Source organism: Pongo pygmaeus, chromosome 3 (assembly GCF_028885625.2).
Source record: "Pongo pygmaeus isolate AG05252 chromosome 3, NHGRI_mPonPyg2-v2.0_pri, whole genome shotgun sequence".
Taxonomy (NCBI): Eukaryota; Metazoa; Chordata; class Mammalia; order Primates; family Hominidae; genus Pongo; species Pongo pygmaeus.
Window position 1 is genome coordinate 184,879,633 of NC_072376.2, and position 21,266 is coordinate 184,900,898.

Genomic DNA, 21,266 nt, shown 5'->3' on the forward strand with positions numbered 1-21,266 from the left:
TTACTTGGGAGGCTGAGGCAGAAGAATGGCTTGAACCCGGAAGGTGGAAGGTTGCAATGAGCCAAGGTTGCACCACTGCACTCCAGCCTGGGTGACAGAGTGAGACTGTCTCAAAATATGTGTATATATATATATATATATATATATATATATATATATATATAAAAGATATAATGATGTGCTCTTCTTACCACATCTTATCAAGTGGCACATAATTTTAATGTGTCCCCTTACAGATGATGGTCACACTGATCATTTGGATAAAATGGTGACTGCCACACTTTTCCCACTGTAAAGTTACCCTTTTTTTTGGTACTTTGAGACTATGCAAATATCTCCTTCTTTATTAAATATTTACTATTTAATTATGTCAATAAAGACTCATGCATCTCTATTTTATTCATTGTATTATAAGCCATTTTATCATTATTTTTCTTTCCAATTTTATTTTAGGTTCAAGGGCTACATGTGCAGGTTTGTTACATGGGTAAATTGGGTAAATTGTGTGTTGCCGGGTAGGGGTTGGTGTACAGATAATTTTATCATCCAGTAATCAGCGTAATACCTGATAGGTAGTTTTTCAACCCTCATCCTCCTCCTACTCTCCACCTTTGAATAGGCTCCAGTGTCTACTTTTCTTTTGTGTCCATGTGTACCCAATATTTAGCTCTTGCTTATAAATGAGAACATGTATTTGGTTTCCTGTTCCTGCATTAATTTGTTTAGAATAATGGCCTCCACCTCCATCCATGTTGCTGGAAAGGCCATGATCTCATTTTTTTAATAGCTGTGTAGTATTCCATGGTGTATATGTGCCATATTTTCTTTATCCAGTCCACCGTTGATAGGTATCTATGTTAATTCCACATCTTTTCTATATGCGTGCATATTTCTTTATGGTAGAACAACTTACTTTCTTTTGGGTATATATCCAGTAATGGGATTGCTAGGTCAAATGGTAGTTCTACTTTAAGTCCTTTGAAAAATCTCCAGACTGCTTTCCATAGTGGCTGAACTAATTTACATTCCCACCAGCAGTGTATAAGGCTTTCCTTTTCTCCTCAGCTTCACCAGCATCTGTTCTTTTTTGACTTTTTAGTATTAGCCATTCTGACTGGTTTGAATGGTTTCTCATTGTGGTTTTGATTTGCGTTTCCCTAATGATTAGTGATATTGAACATTTTTTCATACACTTGCTGTCCACAAGATGCCTTCTTTTGAGAAGTGTCTGTTCCTGTCCTTTGCCCATTTTTAAATGGGGTTGTTTGTTTTTCACTTGTTGAGTTCCTTATGGCTTCTGAATGTTAGACCTTTGTCAGATGCATAGTTTACAAATATTTCTGTAGGTTATCTGTTTACTCTGTTGATACTTTCTTTTGCTGTGCAAAAGCTGGTTACTTTAATTAGGTCTCACTGGTCCATCTTTATTTGGTTGCAGCTGCTTTAGGAGTCTTCATCACGAAGTCTTTGCCAAGCTGAGATGTCCAGAATGGTATAGCCTAGATATTCTTCTAGAATCTTTTTCATTTTAGGTTTTACTTTTAAATCTTTAATCCACCTTGAGTTGCTTTTTGTTTTTTATGTAAAGTAAGGGCTCAGTTTTCAATATTCTGCATATGGCTAACCAGCTATCCCAGCAGCATTTATTGAATAGGGAGTTATTTCCCCATTGCTTGTTTTTGGTGATGTTGTCAAATATCGGATGGTTTGTAGGTGTGCAGCTTTATTTCTGAGTTATCTAATCTGTTGCATTGGTCTCTGTCTGTTTTTGTACCAGTACTGTGCTGTTTTAGTTACCATAGTCTAGTAGTATAGGTTGAAGTTGGGTTGTGTGATGCCTCCAGCTTTGTTCTTTTGGCTTAGGATTGCTTTGGCTATTTGGGCTCTTTTTTGGTTCCAAATGAATTAGAATGACTTTTTTCTAATTATGTGAAAAAATATCATAGGAAGTTTGATAGAAATAGCATTGAATCTGTAAATAGCTTTGAGGAGTATGGCCAGTTTAACAATATTTATTCTTCCTATCCATGAATATGGAATGGTTTTTGAGTTCTTTGTGTTTTCTTTGATTTTTTTCAGTGGTGCTTTGTGATTCTCATTGTAGAGCTCTTTTACCTCCCTAGTTAGCTGTATTCAGAGGCATTTTAAGGCATTGAAGGTACATACTTCAAAATAGTAAGAGCCATCTACAACAAACCCATATCCAACATCGTACTGAATGGGCAAAAGCTAGAAGCATTCCCCTTGAGAACCATAACAAGACAATGATGTCCACTCTCACTACTCCTATTCAACATAATACTGGAAGTCCTAGCCAGAGCAATCAGAAAAAAGAAAGAAAGAAAAGGTATCCAAAGAGGAAGCGAGGAAGTCAAAATATCTCTCTTCACAGGCAATATAATATTATCCTAGAAAACCCCATTGTCTGTGCCCAAGGGCTCCTAGATCTGATAAACAACTTCAGCAAAGTTTCAGGATACAAAATCAATGTGCAAAAATCAGTAGCGTTTTTATCCACCAATAACGTCCAAGCTGAGAGCAAACTTAAGCATTCAATCCCATTCACAATAGCCACCAAAGAATAAAACACTTTTTAATGTGAAACTAAAAAAAAATTATAGCTACAGGTATAAGGTAAATGAGCAATTAAAATGATAAGATCATATTAGGCCAAATTCTAGTTATATATTTGAGATTAATATGATTGATGATATTTTGAAAAATTACTACAAAAATTGATCTCCCTAAAGCAGAATTGATTATACCATTTCTAAAGAAAATTGAGAAAGTTACAAATACTATCAACATGTCTTCCATATATTCCCTAAAGCTGTCATGAATATATATATATATATATATATATATATAGTTTCAACATCCATGAAATCCTGTAAGCTAAATAAAATCTTAGAGAAACTTTCTATATTTTATTTCTAAATTTCTATATCCAATACTAAAATTCCCCCAAAGATAATAGTTGGGAAAAATATACATACTACTACTTAAATATTTGCAACTGTATTAAATAGCATGCCCATACATATAATTTTAGCATTAACTACAAATTAGCAGAAAAGCATGATTTCATTCTGAGGAAAATAACGTATATTTGTTGCCTGTATGTGTGTGTGTTTGTGTGAATCAAGCTGAAACAAGCCCTAATGACTCCATCACTAACTCAGAGAGCTAAGCAGATCGGGGGAAGAAATTGGGAAAATAGAAATAAGGGAAAGTCCAGAGCTCCCTATCATTTGATTGAACTGAGTTTCCATTGGCAGAACAGTGTTCTTGATGGGGCCACATATATCAGAATATCAAGTAGCGCAATAATAGAGGCTTGCATAGATTCAAAGCCCTAGCAGACACTTTAGTTCCAATAATTTGATAGTCAATTAAAAATAATAATTTACTATTGTGTGAAATATTATAATGGAGACTAGTGCAGGTATGTAAATCATCTCAATTATTGTTCATTATATAATTTAATGCAAGACAGCTGGGCACAGTGGCAAGTGCCTGTAATCCCAGCTACTTGAAAGCCAGAGGTGGGAGGATTGCTTGAGATCAGTAGTTTAACAGCAACCTAGGCAGCACAACGAGACCCCATCTCTGAAAACAAAAGTAAAAGTGAATTAGCTGTGCATGGTGGAGTGTCTGTAGTCCCAGCTACTCAGCAAGCTGAGGCAGGAGGATTGCTTGAGCCCAGGAGTTTAAGGCTGCCGTGAGCTATAGTCGCACCACTGTGCTCCAGCCTGTGTGAAAGAGCAAGACCTCAAGTGTAAATAATAAATAAAAACAATAATAGTAATTTAACATAAGAAAAATGGTAATTTGTTCTTTATAAGAATGGGAAATTAGGCAAGCGTTGACATAAGTCAGTTGATAACATTCTGCTGTGTTGCTTAAACAAAGGAGTTCCAGTGTTGAAAGAGCAGAATGGTAAGAAAGATAAGGAAAAACTGAAGATAGCAGAATCTGAGACCTCTAAGAAAATGATAAATTATTCTAAAACGATGTGTTTGTGTAGATTTCATATCTGCATTTAAATGTATTGAACATTTTCGATGTTTATTCTTGAAATTGAAGCTTAAAGATTCTGTGCCGTGGTAGTAACAATTTTCCAGGTTTTTCTATAATATTTCTTGTTGTTGCTTTATTAATTTGAAGAATTTCTTTGCAATGGTGACTTGAAACCTCTGCTGCTTCACTCACATGAAGCAAAGACTTCGTTGCAGTCTATCATCTTTTGACTTGCTTATAATGGATATTAATGTCCTAAAATTTCTAACATTCATGCAGCCTATCCTGTCCTTTTTTCCTTTATGACAGGTTTCCTGTCTTGCTTAAAAATGACTCATAAATTTTGAGGCTGCTGCTCCTATTTTTGTTTCTATATTTAGCACATTAATCTCTTTGGAAATCATTCCATATAGTTGATAAAGCAAGCTTTATTTTTCTAAGTGGAAAGCCTATCAAGCAAACATTATTAATTTAAAAAACAATCTTAACCACTGCATTGAAATATCACTTTAATGTATGTTATATTCCCCATATTCTTAGATGTGTTCTGAGATCATGTAAGTTATCTTTTTAATTTTTTATTTATCCTATAAAATAATTTTAATTATAGCAGATTAATATATTTTTATTGTATTGAATCACAAGCTCTTGATCCTAGAATTCTATTATAAAGTTATATTGAAGTATCTCACCTTTATTCTGCCATAAAAACTTACAAAACATTTTAATGCTTTCCAATATGGAATTCTGATTTATTTTGAATTAAATAAATATTTACAATAAATTTTGCAATGTGCAAAAACAAAAAGTTCAGTTTTAAAATTCTGGAACATTATAAGCCTCTCCATTATTTAACTTAAAACATTATTTTTCATTATTATTTTTTATTTTTGAGACGGAGTCTCACTCTGTTACCCATGCTGGAGTGCAGTGGCACCATCTCAGCTCACTACAACCTCTGCCTCTCAGTTTCAAGTGATTCTCCTGCTTCAGCCTCCCTTGAGTAGCTGGGATTACAGGCACCCACCACCACTCTACAGCTAATTTCTGTGCTTTCAGTAGAGATGGGGTTCCACCATATTGGCCCCAAACTCTTGACCTCAGATGATCCACCCACCTCGACCTCCCAAAGTGCTGGGATTGCAGGGGTGAGCCACCACTCCTGGCAAAACATTTTTAACATAACTCTTTAAAAAGAATGAATTTAGGTATCCAAAAATTAGCTAGACATGCCAATTTGTGTGAGAAACACATCAGATGTTAATTGTTTGAGATATTTAACATTTGAATAGGAATTAATTTTACTAAATTTTGTGTATCAATTGAAATGTCAGACTTTCATGATGAATGAATAAAACTAAAGGCACAAGTGAAAAGTCAGATTCCAATTCAAATGTGAACATGAATAGAAGTCTGCAGTTTTCTTTTATTATATATTTAAAACCTAATTGATTAGTTCTCATATGCTTTGACAGTGAGATTGAATGAATTAAATTATGGTCAATGTTATCAATGAATGCATTCATCTTAACCTTTTTTTAGTCAGTTACCACTACAAGCACTATTCTTTTCTCTTTTTTTTCTATATCCAAATTTGAATTAAAAGTGTACAGAGTCAAATGTACTTAGTGTTAAATGGTAGAAAGATAACAAGTATGAAAAAGTATAAATCATAAAAGTAGCAACTAATATAGAACCCAGCACTCTAGTATTTGACATTTAAGCATCTCTCTCAAGACTTCATCATGAACAATTTATAGCCTTAACTACAAATGAAATGTCACAAATAATTGGTCATGTACCTTTGACATTTCATCTCAGATTTGGTGGATCAATTTGTAATCTGGAACATTTGAAGCCAATATTCAGGGTCTGAAATCTCAAGGGTAGTTATTTTTAATTATTTTATGGAATGTAAATATTTTGCTCATTTCTTTAAATATAATAAAACAAACCTTGACTAAAGAAAAAGAACAAAAGTTGTAATAAAGAAAGCTGCCACACATCCTAAAGGAACTATTAACAATATTAATAATTGTAGAGGTCATTTAATTTTTTCTATTAAGTGAATTAAACTTAATATGTCATTTTGTACTTCCAAGGCTTAGGGGGAAAAGCTTTGCATATTCCTGAAGAATTTTCATTACCTATAGAATATTAATTTCCACTTATGGTTCAGTTCCAAGTTACAGTGAGATAGTGCTGTCTCTTCCAAATTTTGGTACCCATTAACTCTCTTTTGTGACTGCCCTTAAATAGGCCAAGTAAACTTAGCTGAAGAAGGAAGCAAAGATATTAACAACGCACCAAAGCATCTTGCTGAGTCAAAGTCCAAGGGGATAAGAAGTCTCAAGTTAGGACTCTGGAAAAATTGGAATCAAGGAATGGATCACTATCAGAATTCCCTTTCCAACTTCCTACTTTCTGTCTCTCCGTTTAACTCACTGTACTTTCATGTAGCCAATCATATTTATTTCTAATACCTGAATCAGAATATGATAGTCAAGAGTGTACATGTTTACATTTCATTACTTAAAAATGGATAGCAAGTTGAGTTGAAATTTTAGTAGGATCCAAACTAAGGAACCTTCCTAATCAGACTGAGAAGGATTCTGTTTGGCTCAACTGAAGAATGCTGGCACTTCAACCAATTCATAAGGAAGGAGGCAGCTGTGGGGACATATTTCCCAAAACAATAGTGGAGGTGATTCTCTGAAAATGAGATGGAGGACAAATGAAGCTAGGAACAAAAAATAAGAAAGAGTGGGCAATATATTTTCTTTTTTCATTCCTTTTCTATTCTAGGAATATACTGTCCTATGATTTAAGATTGTCAGTTTTACAAATCCAAGGAGGAACCATTATTAGAGAGGATATATGAAAAGAAAACAAACTAAAACCCTCTTTGATATGCCTAAATAATTTTCTGGTAAATTGACCTGCTTTTCTCTCAAGTTTAAGAAACAGCTTTTAGAGTTACAGAGAGTGGCTGGAAATCAACAGCTCAGAGAACTTGCTAAATGAAATCAGGAAAATGAAAACCTCAGAAGGGTCAAAAGTGAACATTGTTGACCTTAAGTGGAAAATACATCTGTATTTTCTAACCACATCAAATTTATTCACCTACATATTACTATTTTACCATGTTGTTTATGACCACAAAGTATGCATCCTGGATCTTGCTCCATAATTCATCACTGTCCTGCTAGCTCTTTGATACTTCCTGGTAAGTTTAAATATGTACTCAGTCTAGTTTTTCAGTTTTACTCAATGAGAAAGAGTAAGAGAGTTAGCAAGAGAACAAGAAAGTGAAAGAGAGAGAGACTGTGTGTGTGCGTGCAAAACCACCTTTGCAAAATTATGACAGTAAGAGAAATCTGACATGCTTGGCTCCATCTCATTTCTGACCTCCAAGCTGTTCTCGGTCATTCCTGGGTTTGTCCATGCTAGCTTTGGGAGGAATTTAGTTCATAGTTTAACTTGAAAGCAAGGATGATAATAGTCCCTCCCTAAAATGAACTCCCTTGTTGCTCAGGAACCAAAAACTGCCTTTGTAAGATTAATGAAAGACCATAAGAATAGGATTATGGGAGAGGCCTGAATTCTGCTAAAATGTAGCAATAGTTTCTATAATCCTCTGCTTCTCAGGAGTTATCTAGCTAGGGGTCACAAGACTTGTGACTTTCTCAATTGTTCCTACTGATAACATCACCATTGTAGAATCTAAGATTTCTTTTTTGTTGTTGTTTTTTGAGATATTTTTCAGACTGACCCCGCCTGAACCCATGACTCATGACCCAACTGGTCCTGTGGTCCTACCCAGAAGTGGACTCAGTGCAGAGGACCACTTTCCACAACCCTATGATTTCATCCCCAACCAATCAACAACACCCATTCCTAGCCCCCTTCCCACCAAATTGTTCATAAAATCCCTAAGCTCTGAGCCTGTGCAGAGGCAGATTTCAGTAATAACTCCTTCTCCCACACAGCCAGTTTCCTGTCAATCAAACTCTTTCTCTACTGCAATGCTATGGTCTCCATTAATTGATTTTGCCTGTGAGCAAACAGCTTATCAGGTGAATACAAGAGCAGAATCGCCTACTCTACCTTCATCAAATGCTACTTGTCAATTGGTTTTAGTGCTCACGGCGATTCATACCATAATTCACCTAGTAATTATAAAATGATTCATATAACATTTAGTATTTGAACCTTTAAAGAACCTAGTAAGACACCAACTATATGTCTCTATCAATGTGGCTGAAACAAAAGAGCAAGATGTATTGTGGGAGAAGTGTGCTCCTTCACTGTTCACACAGCTTGGGGACACTGTTTTTAAAATCTCTAGAGTTGGTATGGCTGAAATACCATTTATAGTCTCTCTTCCTATCTTTCACACATGCTACCTCTATCTTTTTACACCATTGTCTTCCTTTCTCTTTTTCACTTCCTTGCTTATTTTTGAAGAAATCATTAGGTCAATCTCCAATTTCACCTAAATGACAGTATCAGTTATCTTGAGCAGGCCAGAAAATAATACTGTTTTCTTCTGTGTGTCCTACCAAATGTAATGCCTTTAGCATCTACTTTGAGGTTTGATGGAAAAATAAAATAAAAATAAAATAAAAACACACACACACAAGATTCCCCCTTCCAAACTCTCTGAACTACAATGAAAGCTTGTCTCAGTCCAAATTCTGCCATACTCATAAACATATAAAAGGCACAAAACATGGGGCCCAGGTTCTGGAGGCAGCTGGTTTGTGTGCAAATCCTGACTCAGTCATTTATTATATGTGTGACCTTTGGAAATTCACTAAGGTTCTCTGGGTCTTAGTTTCTTCAACTATGATTATCATGCCTACCTTGAGTTATGGTGAAGGCAAATGAGTTGATATATGGAAAGCCTTTAGCACAATGCCTGGAAGACAGTGAGCACTCAGTAAATGCTGATCATTTCTGTAAGAGGTACTATAGGTTGGAGGCTAAGGACCCGGGCTCTGGAGGCAGCTGTCAGGCCCTGAAGCCCAGTTCTGCCTCTCAAGTAGCTGTGTAGCCTTAGGCAAATTATTTAGTAGGTCAAACTCTTTTCAGATCCCAAATTATTGTTTTTTGTAATCCTTAGCAGTCAACAAGAACTGCAAGAGACTTTTCCACTACGTACATAAAGACAGAACTGGCCCACCAAGGAGAACAAACATTCCTGTTCCCCTCCCTGTTATCTCATTATCCTTTACAGGAACCACAGATGAACAGATCCTTTTTCAAGATAGTGAGTGTCTCCAATTATTTAAAATCCAAAGAACATTCTTTACAATCAATTTAGGTTCTGGATACTATCTTTCTCCCTAGTAATCATTTATTGCCCCTTAATAGAATTCTTCTTCGTCCTTCTCCCACAACTTGTTTTACAATGATCCAAGTGCCCATTCTTTCTGTAACCTCAAGATGATACATAAGCTCCTGTACCTCATTGGGAAGTTGTGTCTTCATCCTGATGCCTCCTGTGTAAACATGTTAATTTGTATGTCTTTTCTTCTATTTTTTAAAAAAGTTCAAATAATATCCAAAAAATTAGCCATCAAAGTTATACATTTAATAAATCCTTCCTTGTCTTTATTCCACCGTTAAACTTCCTAAATTACCTTGGTTTTCTTCTCTGAAAGTTTTAATTACTTTCCTTTATAGTTAAGGTTTTCAAATTTTGTGGTTACATACTTTGGTGGTGTAAGGTACACGGATGTGCTTTGGTCAAGCAATAGGCACAGGCAGATATCCAGGCCTTCATGACTTATTGAGTTTGGCACGCAGGTGCACACCCCCACTTGTTATATAACCTCTGTGAGTTTATAGTTGGCTCTGAGCCACTGTTGTTTGTAAAAGGTGTAATTGCCCTGCTAATGCTGTACAGGGGCTCTTGGGGCTCAGCTGGGCTCAACATGGCTTGACATGTTGGGCTCGCTGATAGCCAGAGAGAACCAGAGCTGTCCATCTTGCAGACGGACATAGGGGAGCCACAGCATGGCTCACGCTGGTACCCAGAGAGAGAAAGAGTTAAGCTGCTGACTCAGAAGGCAAGGGAGAGCTGGCCATGAAGCTGTAGGTGTGGGGGTGACAGGAGGTGCAGAGCCAGAGCAAACAGCCGAGATAAAGGTGGACAATGTGAAAAGAGCTAATGAGAAAGCTGTTAATGAAAGCTGCTGCTAAATAAAAACCATATGCACCTGCCTACAGCCCTCTGAGTTTTCTTTCTGCCCATCCGCCCACTCCCCTCAAACTTCAGCATAGGCTGGACCTGGACCCCGGGATCTAACAGGTGGGTTTATTTTTCATTCATTAACAGGTCACTAACTGGGCTCTTTCAGTGAGGGGATTCCTATACTGAAACTCAAAAAAATTTCTTCCCTTTGGTGGTAGGAAGAGTGGATAATTTCCAGACTTTCATTATGTAAACCAAGAATAAAATTCTAAGTGCCTCAACCAACTGAATGGACCCCCCTTTTGGGCAAGAGGACCCAAAGAAACCTAACAAACTAGTTCAGGCCATGACAGAAATGGAGGCCAGGCATATCTCATTATACCCTCCTCTCTTAGGAGCTCAGGCACGTCTGACCAGCACTAATATTGAAATAGAGCTCTTCAGACTGACAAAACAGATTCTTTGTAGCAATAAACTAGCAAGTTTCAACCTGACTCCAGTAAAGCATCACGTGACAGATAGCAGGCCCTGAAGGAAATCACAGTATTTACATCAAAATATATTTCTTTGACCTATTTTGGAATGACCCTGCACAGCTGTCTCTTGTTGGGGAAATTTGAATTCTGTTGAGAATCTCCTTCACTTACTAGCTCACTTCTGGAGAGGCTGGCACCCTTTAAATATCTGAATAGGAAACATTTGCTCTAAATAGAAAACTTTGCTCCCCTAAGCTCTGAACCTTTGAGGAGGCAGATTTGAGTGATAGCTCCATCTCCCACATGGCCAGCTTCCTGTCAATTAAACTCTTTCTCTACCACAATGCCATGGTCTCAGTTAACAGATTTTGCCTGTGCAGTGGGCACAAAGAATCTATCAGGTGATTACAAGAGCAGAATCACCTACTCTACCATCATCAAATGCTACTTGTCAATTGGTCTTAATGCTCATGATGATTCATATCATAATTCACATTGTAATACATAAAATGATTCATATAACATTTAGTACTTGAAACTAAGAGTGGCCACCTGTGAGATTTCACCTGTATAACAAAAATGTTGGTCTCCACAACCCCTTATCTTAACCCAGACACTACTTGCTATCGATTCCAGGTCTTTAGATAATAACTTAACTCTTTCAACCAATCAGAAAATCTTTGAATCCCCCTACAACCTGGAAGCCCCCACTTCAAGTTGTCCTGCCTTTCCAGACTGAACTCACATGTATTGATTGATATCGTATGTCTTCCTAAAACATATAAAACCAAACTGTAACCTCATGAGGTCAGTAGATCCAGACGATCCTGGCTAACATGGTGAAACCCCTTCTCTACTAAAAATATAAAAAAAATTAGCCGGGCATGGTGGCGGGCACCTGTAGTCCCAGCTACTCGGGAGGCTGAGGCAGAAGAATGGCGTGAACCCGGGAGGCGGAGCTTGCAGTGAGCCGAGATCGCGCCACTGCACTCCAGCCTGGACGACACAGCGAGACTCCATCTCAAAAAAAAAAAAAAAAAAAAAAATGTATATAAAACCTAAGCACCTTGGGCATATGTTCTTAGGACCTCTTGAGACTTTGCCTTGGGCCTCAGTCACTCATATTTGGCTCAGGATAAACCTCTTTAAATATTTTATAGAGTTTGACTGTTTTTATCAACAGCTGAATTAAAAAGTCACAAATCTATAAATTTAGAAAGAAGTGTTTTATTTCTAAAAGTGGGTATCATAGCCTGAAGGCAGGAAGAGGAGCCTCCAACTGAAACTGAAAAGCAAGCGCTTCAAGGGAGGGGCAAAAGGAACAGGAATTTATGTTGAGTGAGGTAGCTAAGTTTACATATTCAACAGATTATAGGAGGTACTATGAATATTCACAGGGGGTGGCGTGCACATGCATAGTAGGCTAACATGTATGCAATATGCATCCCATGTTCACCTTGGGGACAGACACTTAACACTTAAATGTATTACTATTAGGCTGTTTACTTGTAAAGCCCTCTGGGTGCAGTCTTTGTGCTCTGTGAACTGACTGCCGGAACCACTTCCTGGCCAGTGGTCTCTTACACGGAAGAAATACTGATCAGTTGTTGTTTTCATGCATGTCCCTGTGAAGAGACCACCAAACAGGCTTTCTGTGAGCAATAAAGCTTTTAATCACCTGGGTGCAGGTGGGCTGAGTCTGAAAAGAGAGTCAGTGAAGGGAGATAAGGGTGGGGCCGTTTTATAGGATTTGTGCAGGTAAAGGAAAATTATAGTCAAAGGGGGTTTGTTCTCTGGCGGGCAGGAGTGGGGGTCTCGAGGTGCTCAGTGGGGGAGATTTTTGAGCGAGGATGAGCCAGGAAAAGGACTTTCACAAGGTAATGTCATCACTTAAGGCAAGGACTGGCCATTTACACTTCTTTTGTGGTGGAATGTCATCTGCTAAGGTGGGGCAGGGCATATTCACTTCTTTTGTGATTCTTCAGTTACTTCAGGCCATCTGGGCATACACATGCAAGTCACAGGGGATGCGATGGCTTGGCTTGGGCTCAGAGGCCTGACATTCCTGTCTTCTTATATTAATAAGAAAAATAAAACAAAATAGTGTTGAAGTGTTAGGGCGGCGAAAATTTTTGGGGGTGGTATGGAGAGAGAATGGGTGATGTTTCTCAGGGCTGCTTCAAGAGGGATTCGGGGTGGCATGGGAACCTAGAGTGGGAGAGATTAAGCTGAAGGGAGGTCTTGTGGTAAGGGGTGATATTGTGGGGATGTTAGAAGAAACATTTGTCATATAGAATGATTGGTGATGGCCTGGATATGGTTTTGGATGAATTGAGAAACTAAATGGAATAACAGAAGGAGAAAAACAGGTATAAAAGGTCTAAGAATTGGGACAGCTCAGGATATCTGATTAGAGAGTGCCTAAGGAGATTCAGCATAGTCCTGCCAGCAAAGATTATTTATTTACTTCAAGAGTTAAGAGTGGCAGTTTGGGGATAGCACCAGGAGATATCAGCTGTGATGGCTTGGAAAAACAGTGTAAACCAGCAGTGTAAACAAGAGCAGGGCATGTATGAGTAGTTGAGAATGGTGAATAGGAGTATGACTAGACAGAAGATAGTAGGGATGACAAGTTTTTTTGGGGCACAGTCTAAGTTGGTCTGGTGTCTTGAATGAGACTGGGGCCTAATAAAAAGGAGCGTCTATACAGGAGCTTAAATGGGCTGTACCCTGTAGCATTCTGAGGACAGTCCTGAATTCTGAGAAGGGAAAGTGGTAAAAGTATTGTCCAGTCCTTTTTAAGTTGGTGGCTGAGCTTGGTGAGGTGTGTTTTTAAAAGACCTTTAGTCCATTCTACTTTTCTTGAAGACAGAGGACCACAAGGGATATAAAGGTTTCACTGAATACTAAGAGCCTGAGAAACTGCTTGGGTGATTTGACTAGTAAAGGCTCATCTGTTATCAGACTGTATAGAGGTGGGAAGGCTAAACTGAGGAATTATGTCTGACAGAAGGGAAGAAATGACTGCGGTGGCCTTCTCAGACCCTGTAGGAAAGGTCTCTACCTATCCAGTGAAAGTGTCTACCTAGACTAAAAGGTATTTTAGTTATCTGACTCAGGGCATGTTGAGTAAAGCTAATTTGCCAGTCCTGGGTGGGGCAAATCCTCAAGCTTGATGTGTGGGGAAGGGAGGGGGCCTGAATAATCCCTGAGTAGTAGAATAGCAGATGAAACACTGAGAAGTTATTTCCTTCAGGATAGATTTCCACGATGGAAAGCAAATGAGAGGTTCTAAGAGGCAGGCTAGTGGCTTGTTCTATAGCATAACCTGCCTTTGCTGGTGTGTGGCGATTAGGCCTGGTGGAACCGCCATCAATAAATCAAGCGTGATCAGGGTGAGGAACAGGAAAGAAGGAAATTTGGGGAAATGGGGTGAATGTCAGGTGGATCAGAGAGTGTGGTATCAGGAATAATGTGGGAGGCCAGATTGAAGTCTGGGCCAGGAACAATGGTAATTGTGGGAGACTCAACAAAGAGTATAGCTGAAGGAGCCGGGAAGCAGAAAGTATATGCATCAGGTATGAGGAAGAAAATAGATTTTGGAAGTTATGAGAACTGTAGAGAGTGAGTTGAGCATAGTTTGTGATTTTTAGGGCCTCTAAAAGTATTAAAGCAGCAGCAGCCGCTGCACGCAGACATGAGGGCTAGGCTAAAACAGTAAGGTCAAGTTGTTTGGACAGAAAGCCTACAGGGTGTGGTCCTGGCTCTTGTGTAAGAATTCTGACCGCACTAACCATGCCTAGGAAGGAAAGGAGTTGTTGTTTTGTAGAAGGTGCTTGGGTTTGAGAGATCAGTTGGACAGGATTGGCAGGGACAGCACGTGTGTTTTTATGAGAATTATGCCGAGATAGGTAACAGATGAGGAAGAAATTTGGGCTTGATTGAAGTAATGGGGTCTGTCTGTGAAGCTTTGTGGCAGTACAGCATAGGTAATTTGCAGAGCTTGATGAGTGTCAGGGTCAGTCTAAGTGAAAGCGAAGAGAGGCTGGGATTAAGGGTGCAAAGGAATAGTAAAGAAAGCTTGTTTGAGATCCAGAACAGAATAATGGGTTGTAGAGGCAGGTATTGAGGATAGGAGAACATATGGGTTTCGCACCACCGGGTGGATAGGCAAAACAATTTGGTTGATAAGGCACAGATCCTGAACTAACTTGTAAGGCTTGTCTGGTTTTAGGACAGGTGAAATGGGGGAATTGTAAGGAGAGTTTATAGGCTTTAAAAGGCCATGCTGTAGCAGGCGAGTAATAACAGGCTTTAATCTTTTTAAAGCATGCTGCGGGATGGGATATTGGCTTTGAGTGGGGTAAGGGTGATTAGATTTTAATGAGATGGTAAGAGGTGCATGATCCATTGCCAAGAAGGGAGTAGAGGTATCTTATACTTGTGGGTTAAGGTGGGGGGATACAAGAGGAGGATGCAAAGGAGGCTTTGGATTGGGAAGAAGGGCGGCAATGAGATATAGCTGTAGTCCAGGAATAGTCAGGGAAGCAGATAATTTAGTTAAAGTGTCTCAGCCTAACAAGGGAACTGGGCAGGTGGGGATAACTAAAAAGGAGTGCTTAAAAGAGTATTGTCTAAGTTGGCACCAGAGTTGGGGAGTTTTAAGAGGTTTAGAAGAGTTTAAGAGGTTTAGAAGCCTGGCCGTCAATACCCACAACAGTTATGGAAGCAAGGGAAACAGGCCCTTGAAAAGAAGGTAATGTGGAGTGGGTAGCCTCTGTATTGATTAAGAAGGGGACGGACTTACTTTCCACTGTGAGAGTTACCTGAAGCTCAGTGTCCGTGATGGTCTAGGGGGCTTCCGAGGTGATCGGGCAGCGTCAGTCTTCAGCCACTAAGCCGAGAAGATCTGGGAAGGAGTCAGAGAGCCTTGGGCCAGAGTTCCAGGGACTCTGGAAGTGGCTGCCAGGTGAGTTGGACAGTCCGATTTCCAGTGGGGTCCCACACAGATGGGACACGACTTAGGAGGAATCCTGGGCTGCAGGCATTCCTTGGTCTGGTGGCCAGATTTCTGGCACTTGTAGCAAGCTCCTGGGGGAGGAGGTTCTGGAGGAACACCTGGCTGCTGTGGTTCAGGCGTTTGGAAGTTCTTGTGTGCTGGAGATGTGGCTGGGGTTTGTCTCACAGTGGAAGCAAGGAATTGCAACCTTTTACTATTATTGTACACCTTGAAGGCGAGGTTAATTAAATCCTGTTATGGGGTTTGAGGGCCGGAATTTGATTTTTGGAGTTTTATTTAATGTCGGGAGCAGATTGGGTAATAAAATGTATTTTGAGAATAAGACGGCCTTTTGACCTTTTAGGGTCTAGGGTTGTAAAGTGTCTCAGGGTTGCTGCCAAACAAGTCATGAACTGGGCTGGATTTTTATATTTGATGAAAAAGAGCCTAAATGCTATCTGATTTGGGATAAAGAAAAAGGAGCATTAACCTTGACTATGCCTTTAGCTCCAGCCACCTTTTTAAGAATAAATTGCTGGGCAGGAGGGGGAGGGCTAGTCACGGAATGAAACTGTAAGCCGGACCAGGTGTGAGGAGGGGAGGTGATAAAAAGATGATAGGGTGGAGGAGCAGAGGCTGAGGAAGAATTGGGACCTAGCTCGGCCTGGTGAGGAGCAGCCTGGGGAGGAAGGGAGAGGTCAGATGGGTCTGTAGAAAAGGAAGATTAGAAAGACTCAGTGACGCTTGGGGTTGGGACTGAGGGGACAGGCGGGAGGGAAAGAAGGAAGATTTGGGACGAGTTGCACTGGGCACAGAGACTAGGAAGGGACTGATGTGTAAAAGAATGTCTGGATGTCAGACACCTCAGACCATGTGCCTATTTTACGACAAGAATTATTTAGATCTTGCAGGATGGAAAAATTCAAAGTGCCATTTTCTGGCTATTTGGAACTACTGTTGAGTTTGTATTGGGGTCAAGCGGCATTGCAGAAGAAAATAAGGCATTTAGGTTTGAGGTCAGGTGCGAGTTGAAGAGGTTTGAAGTTTTTGAGAACACAGGCCAAGGGAGAAGAAGGAGGAATGGAGGGTGGAAGGTTGCCCATAGTGAGAGAAGCAAGCCTAGAGAAAAGAGAGAGTAGAGAAATGGAGGGAAGGGGTTTGGGGGTTCTTACCTTCCAGAAAAGTGGGAAAAGGGGTTGGGGCACAGAGATAAGAGGTTGGGGTGTGGAAATAAGGGATGGGGTGCAGAAATAAGGGGTCAGGGCACGGAAATAAGTAGTAGGGGCATGGAAATAAGGGGTCAGGGCACGGAAATAAGGGATTGGGGCACAGAGATAAGTGGTTGGGGCATGGAAATAAGGGATTGGGGCGCAGAGATATAAGAGGTTGGGGTATGGAAATAAGGGATTGGGGCACAGAGATATGAGGTTGGGGTACTTGCCCCTCCTCTAGAAAAGCGGGACTTGCCGCTAAGAGTGAAGGAGAAGGGGTTGAGAGGTACTTGACCCTCTCCCAGAAAAGTGGGACTTGCCCCTAAGGGTGAAGGAAAAGGGGTTGAGGGGTACTTGCCCCTCCCCCAGAAAAGCAGAGAAGGGGTAGAGACAAGGAGAGAAGGGGTTGGGGTACTTGCCCCTTCCCCAGAAAAGCGGGACTTGCCGCTAAGGGTGAAGGACCAAGGCAGGCATCCCTGCGTGGTCTGACACCTTTCAAAAGTGGGTGAATAACCAGAGAGGCGTCCCTGCAATGATTAAACACCAAGGGAAGGCTGCCTTCCCAGTCCGTGACTGGTGCCAGAGTTTTGGGTCCACGGATAAAACATGTCTCTTTTGTCTCTACCAGAAAATGAAAGGAATTGAAATTAGGAGAAGGGAGAGATTGAAGTGTGGCGCCAAGATTGAAAGGAGAAAGAGGTTGAGGGATAGTGAGGGAGGTTGGAGAAGAGAGTAAAAAGAGGTGGCTTACTGGATTTGAAATTGATGAGATGTTTCTTGGGCTGGTCGGTTTGAGGACTTGAGGTCATAGGTGGATCTTTCTCATGGAGCAAAGAGCAGGAGGACAGGGGATTGATCTCCCAAGGGAGGTCCCCCAATGTGAGTGACAGCACCAAACTTCATGCGTGTCCCTGTGAAGAGACCACCAAACAGGCTTTGTGTGAGCAACAAGGCTGTTTATTTCACTTGGGTGCTGGCAGGCTGAGTCCAAAAAGAGAGCCAGCGAAGGGAGATGGGGTGGGGCTGTTTTATAGGATTTGGGTAGGTAAAGGAAAATTATAGTCAAAGGGGGGTTGTTCTCTGGTGGGCAGAGTGGGGGTCGTGAGGTGCTCAGTGGGGGAGCTTTTTGAGCCAGGATGAGCCAGGAAAAGGACTTTCACAAGGTAATGTCATCACTTAAGGCAAGGACTGGCCATTTACACTTTTTTTGTGCTGGAATGTCATCTGTTAAGGCAGGGCAGGGCATATTCACTTCTTTAGTGATTCTTCAGTTACTTCAGGCCATCTGGGCATATATGTGCAAGTCACAGGGGATGGAATGGCTTGGCTTGGGCTCAGAGGCCTGACAGTTGTGTCCAACCACAGAAAGGGAAAGGCAGGGTCAGTGCCCAACCAAGAAAGGCTGGTTGATATTCATAGTGGAATCTTTTTCAAGGGATTGGTTTCTGTTTAGCCCTTAGGTGAAAAAACAAAACTAATAATGGCAGTTAGTGAGAGACGAGTACAAGGAGGCGTATTCAACCCTTCCTCCTGTCGGGGCTGGACACTCAGTATTTTTTCTTGGCCGGGTGGGGTATCTAAGGGCTCCCCTTGGACAAAAGATGGTCTGTTCAGTTGACTGGGGGCTTAGAATTTTATTTTTATGTATCATATTTTATCTTTCTTGAACTTATTTAGATATTTGGCATCATTTATCAATACTGTTTGTCTCTTATCTTTCACATTTTCTTGTTTCTCTGATTTTATTTGGTGTTTTGGGAACATTCTGTGATTATGTTTTCTAAACTCCCTGACAATCTTTTAATTTTATTTTAGACATTTATTTATAATGTTCTGGATCTTTGGTTGACTACATGGTTTTTCTCTTTTATTTAAAAGATGGATGCCATATCTCTTACATTTCTCTGGGCACACAGATTAGAATGTCTTTATGTATTTTGCTTTTGTTCTACATTCTTTTTTGCAACTTGTATTGCTCGTGTTCTGGGGCAATTTTTCATTGTGAGGGCTTAAGTAAGATGTTAAGAGAATATTTTGTTCTCCATTCATATCTAAGAATGAGGAAATAAAATGCTGGTTGGCAGCTCTGGGTATGCTACTGTGCTCATTTCTTGTTCATCTTTGCATTAGTGGAGTAGAACTAGAAGCCAGGGTTAAGAAGGAAGGCCAAGCTGGGAGCGGTGGCTCACGCCTGTAATCCCAGCACTTTGGGAGTCTGAGGCAGGCGGATCATGAGGTCAAGAGATTAAGACCATCCTGGCTAACATGGTGAAACCCCGTCTCTACTAAAAATAAAAAAATACAAAAAAAATTAGCCGGGCATGGTGGCAGGCACCTTTAGTCCCAGCTACTTTGGAGGCTGAGGCAGGAGAATGGCGTGAATGCAGGAGGCGGAGCTTCCAGTGAGCCGAGATCACGCCACTGCACTCACTCCAGCCTGGGCGACAGAGCGAGACTCCATCTCAAAAAAAAAAAAAAAAATAATAAGGAAGGCCAACACCAGTACTCATCACCTTCCCGTGGGACCTGCACATTCTCCTAGATGTACCCTTAAGATACCAGCTTGAGGGCTTGGGGGCTACTGCTGGGATACCATGTGGTGTGTGAATCTCAGAGACAGGAAAGTAACTCTCTTATGAAAAGTTCCAGTTAATTCCTTTGAATTTAGCTCCATGTTTTATTTCTCCTCAGTCATACTTTGCATCCTTGAGTGTTTAGATTCTAGATTTCTGCAGGTAAAATCAGCTTCTTTCTGAGCTGCATCACACTTTAGAAACATTCTAGGTTATTTCTTTGACTGCCTGGCACAGTACTCACTACTTTTAAATCCAATTACCACGATCCAAAATTAAATTGAAATTGCTTATGTGGTCCTTTGCCTGATAGTTTTGTTCATTAGAAGTTTATGACTTTCAGTTGCTTCCTGTTATTTTATTGGCATTTTAAAAGAGAAAAACAATTGGTGATGATCAATTCATTTTATTTACCCAGGCCATCTAAACTATGGGTAGGACATTTCCCTAAGCCAGAGACTTTAGGAACTTTAAAAGGCTGACCAGACTATTTCCTATGCACTATAATAGTTGTTCCAGTATGAATCTTTTAAAAATTGCATCAATTATAAAAATATTTGCATTATTCCATCAAACACAACAAAAAAATAGTGATTAAATGCATTTGACTTCTTATATACTACTACTTCAAATAGCAAAGTAGGAGTGAGGTTTCTTAATGCCTACCTCATCGCCATCTTTTGTAAATATCAGATAGTATGCATTTTTTCCAGAAGTTTTTAAGATAAATTAAACAATGCAAGGAAACATCCAGCTTAAGATTTAGTACACTGTAAGCCTCTAACAAATGTCTATTCTCTAGCCATCCATTACAATCCCAACTAGAGAAACAGATTTATATTTATTAAGACTTTGAATAAAGGTTTAGGTTTAACAGATGTCTGGTAGCTGCAATTCTGAAATAGTCAGCTGTCTCTAACTTCATCCAAATATGAAATAAACTGAGACTAATTTAAACAGCCAGGGTGTTAGGATCCTTTGAGATAATATTGCACCTCACAGGCTGGTTTTACTGCCTTACTATATGCAGAGGTTGTCTACCAAGTGCATGAGTTTGATGCGACAGAATGTCCACACATGTCAGGCAAAGAAGATTTATTACTCAAGGATAGGCAGCACAGATAACTGGAAGTGTAGAACCCATGGTGAGCTGGTCTCCCAAGAAAGCTGCTGAGGGAATAGAATCCCACTGGGTGCTTCCCATGTTGCACCGCAGCTGAGGGACACTGAAAGCACTCCAGCTAACTGTAAGGTGCCACTGGGCTCACTAAGTGCAAGCACCATAGACCATCTTATTCTAAGAAAATGAGGACACAGCCCGGGTTGTTCTGGATAGTTCTTCCTTGTTTCAGCATGTTGCACTCTCAGTACATTCTGACTGAGAAATGCAAGCAAGAGAGGGAAGATTTGGGTTAGCTAAGTACATCCAACTGGGGACTTTTCCTCCTGGGATACCATTAGAAAGCTATGCACCCCACCCGACTGTGAAAATCTACTGGTCATTGTCTATAATGGAATTCATTGATTAAAAACAAGTTTTATCTTCAACACATTTTGCAGTGTATTTTAAAATAATAAATCGGCAATACACAATTTACACATGTATGCAATGTGTAAAGACTATATAATTACTTAGTAATATTATTTTCAAGTCTTCATATAAAAGAAAATAAAAATAGAAACTTTAATTCAAAAGTTGAATAATTAAATCTGTAATATACTTTTATTTGTTTTCTGTCTTTTATGAGGAATCAAAACAAGTTTTGGCTTGTTGTACTACTTGAATGA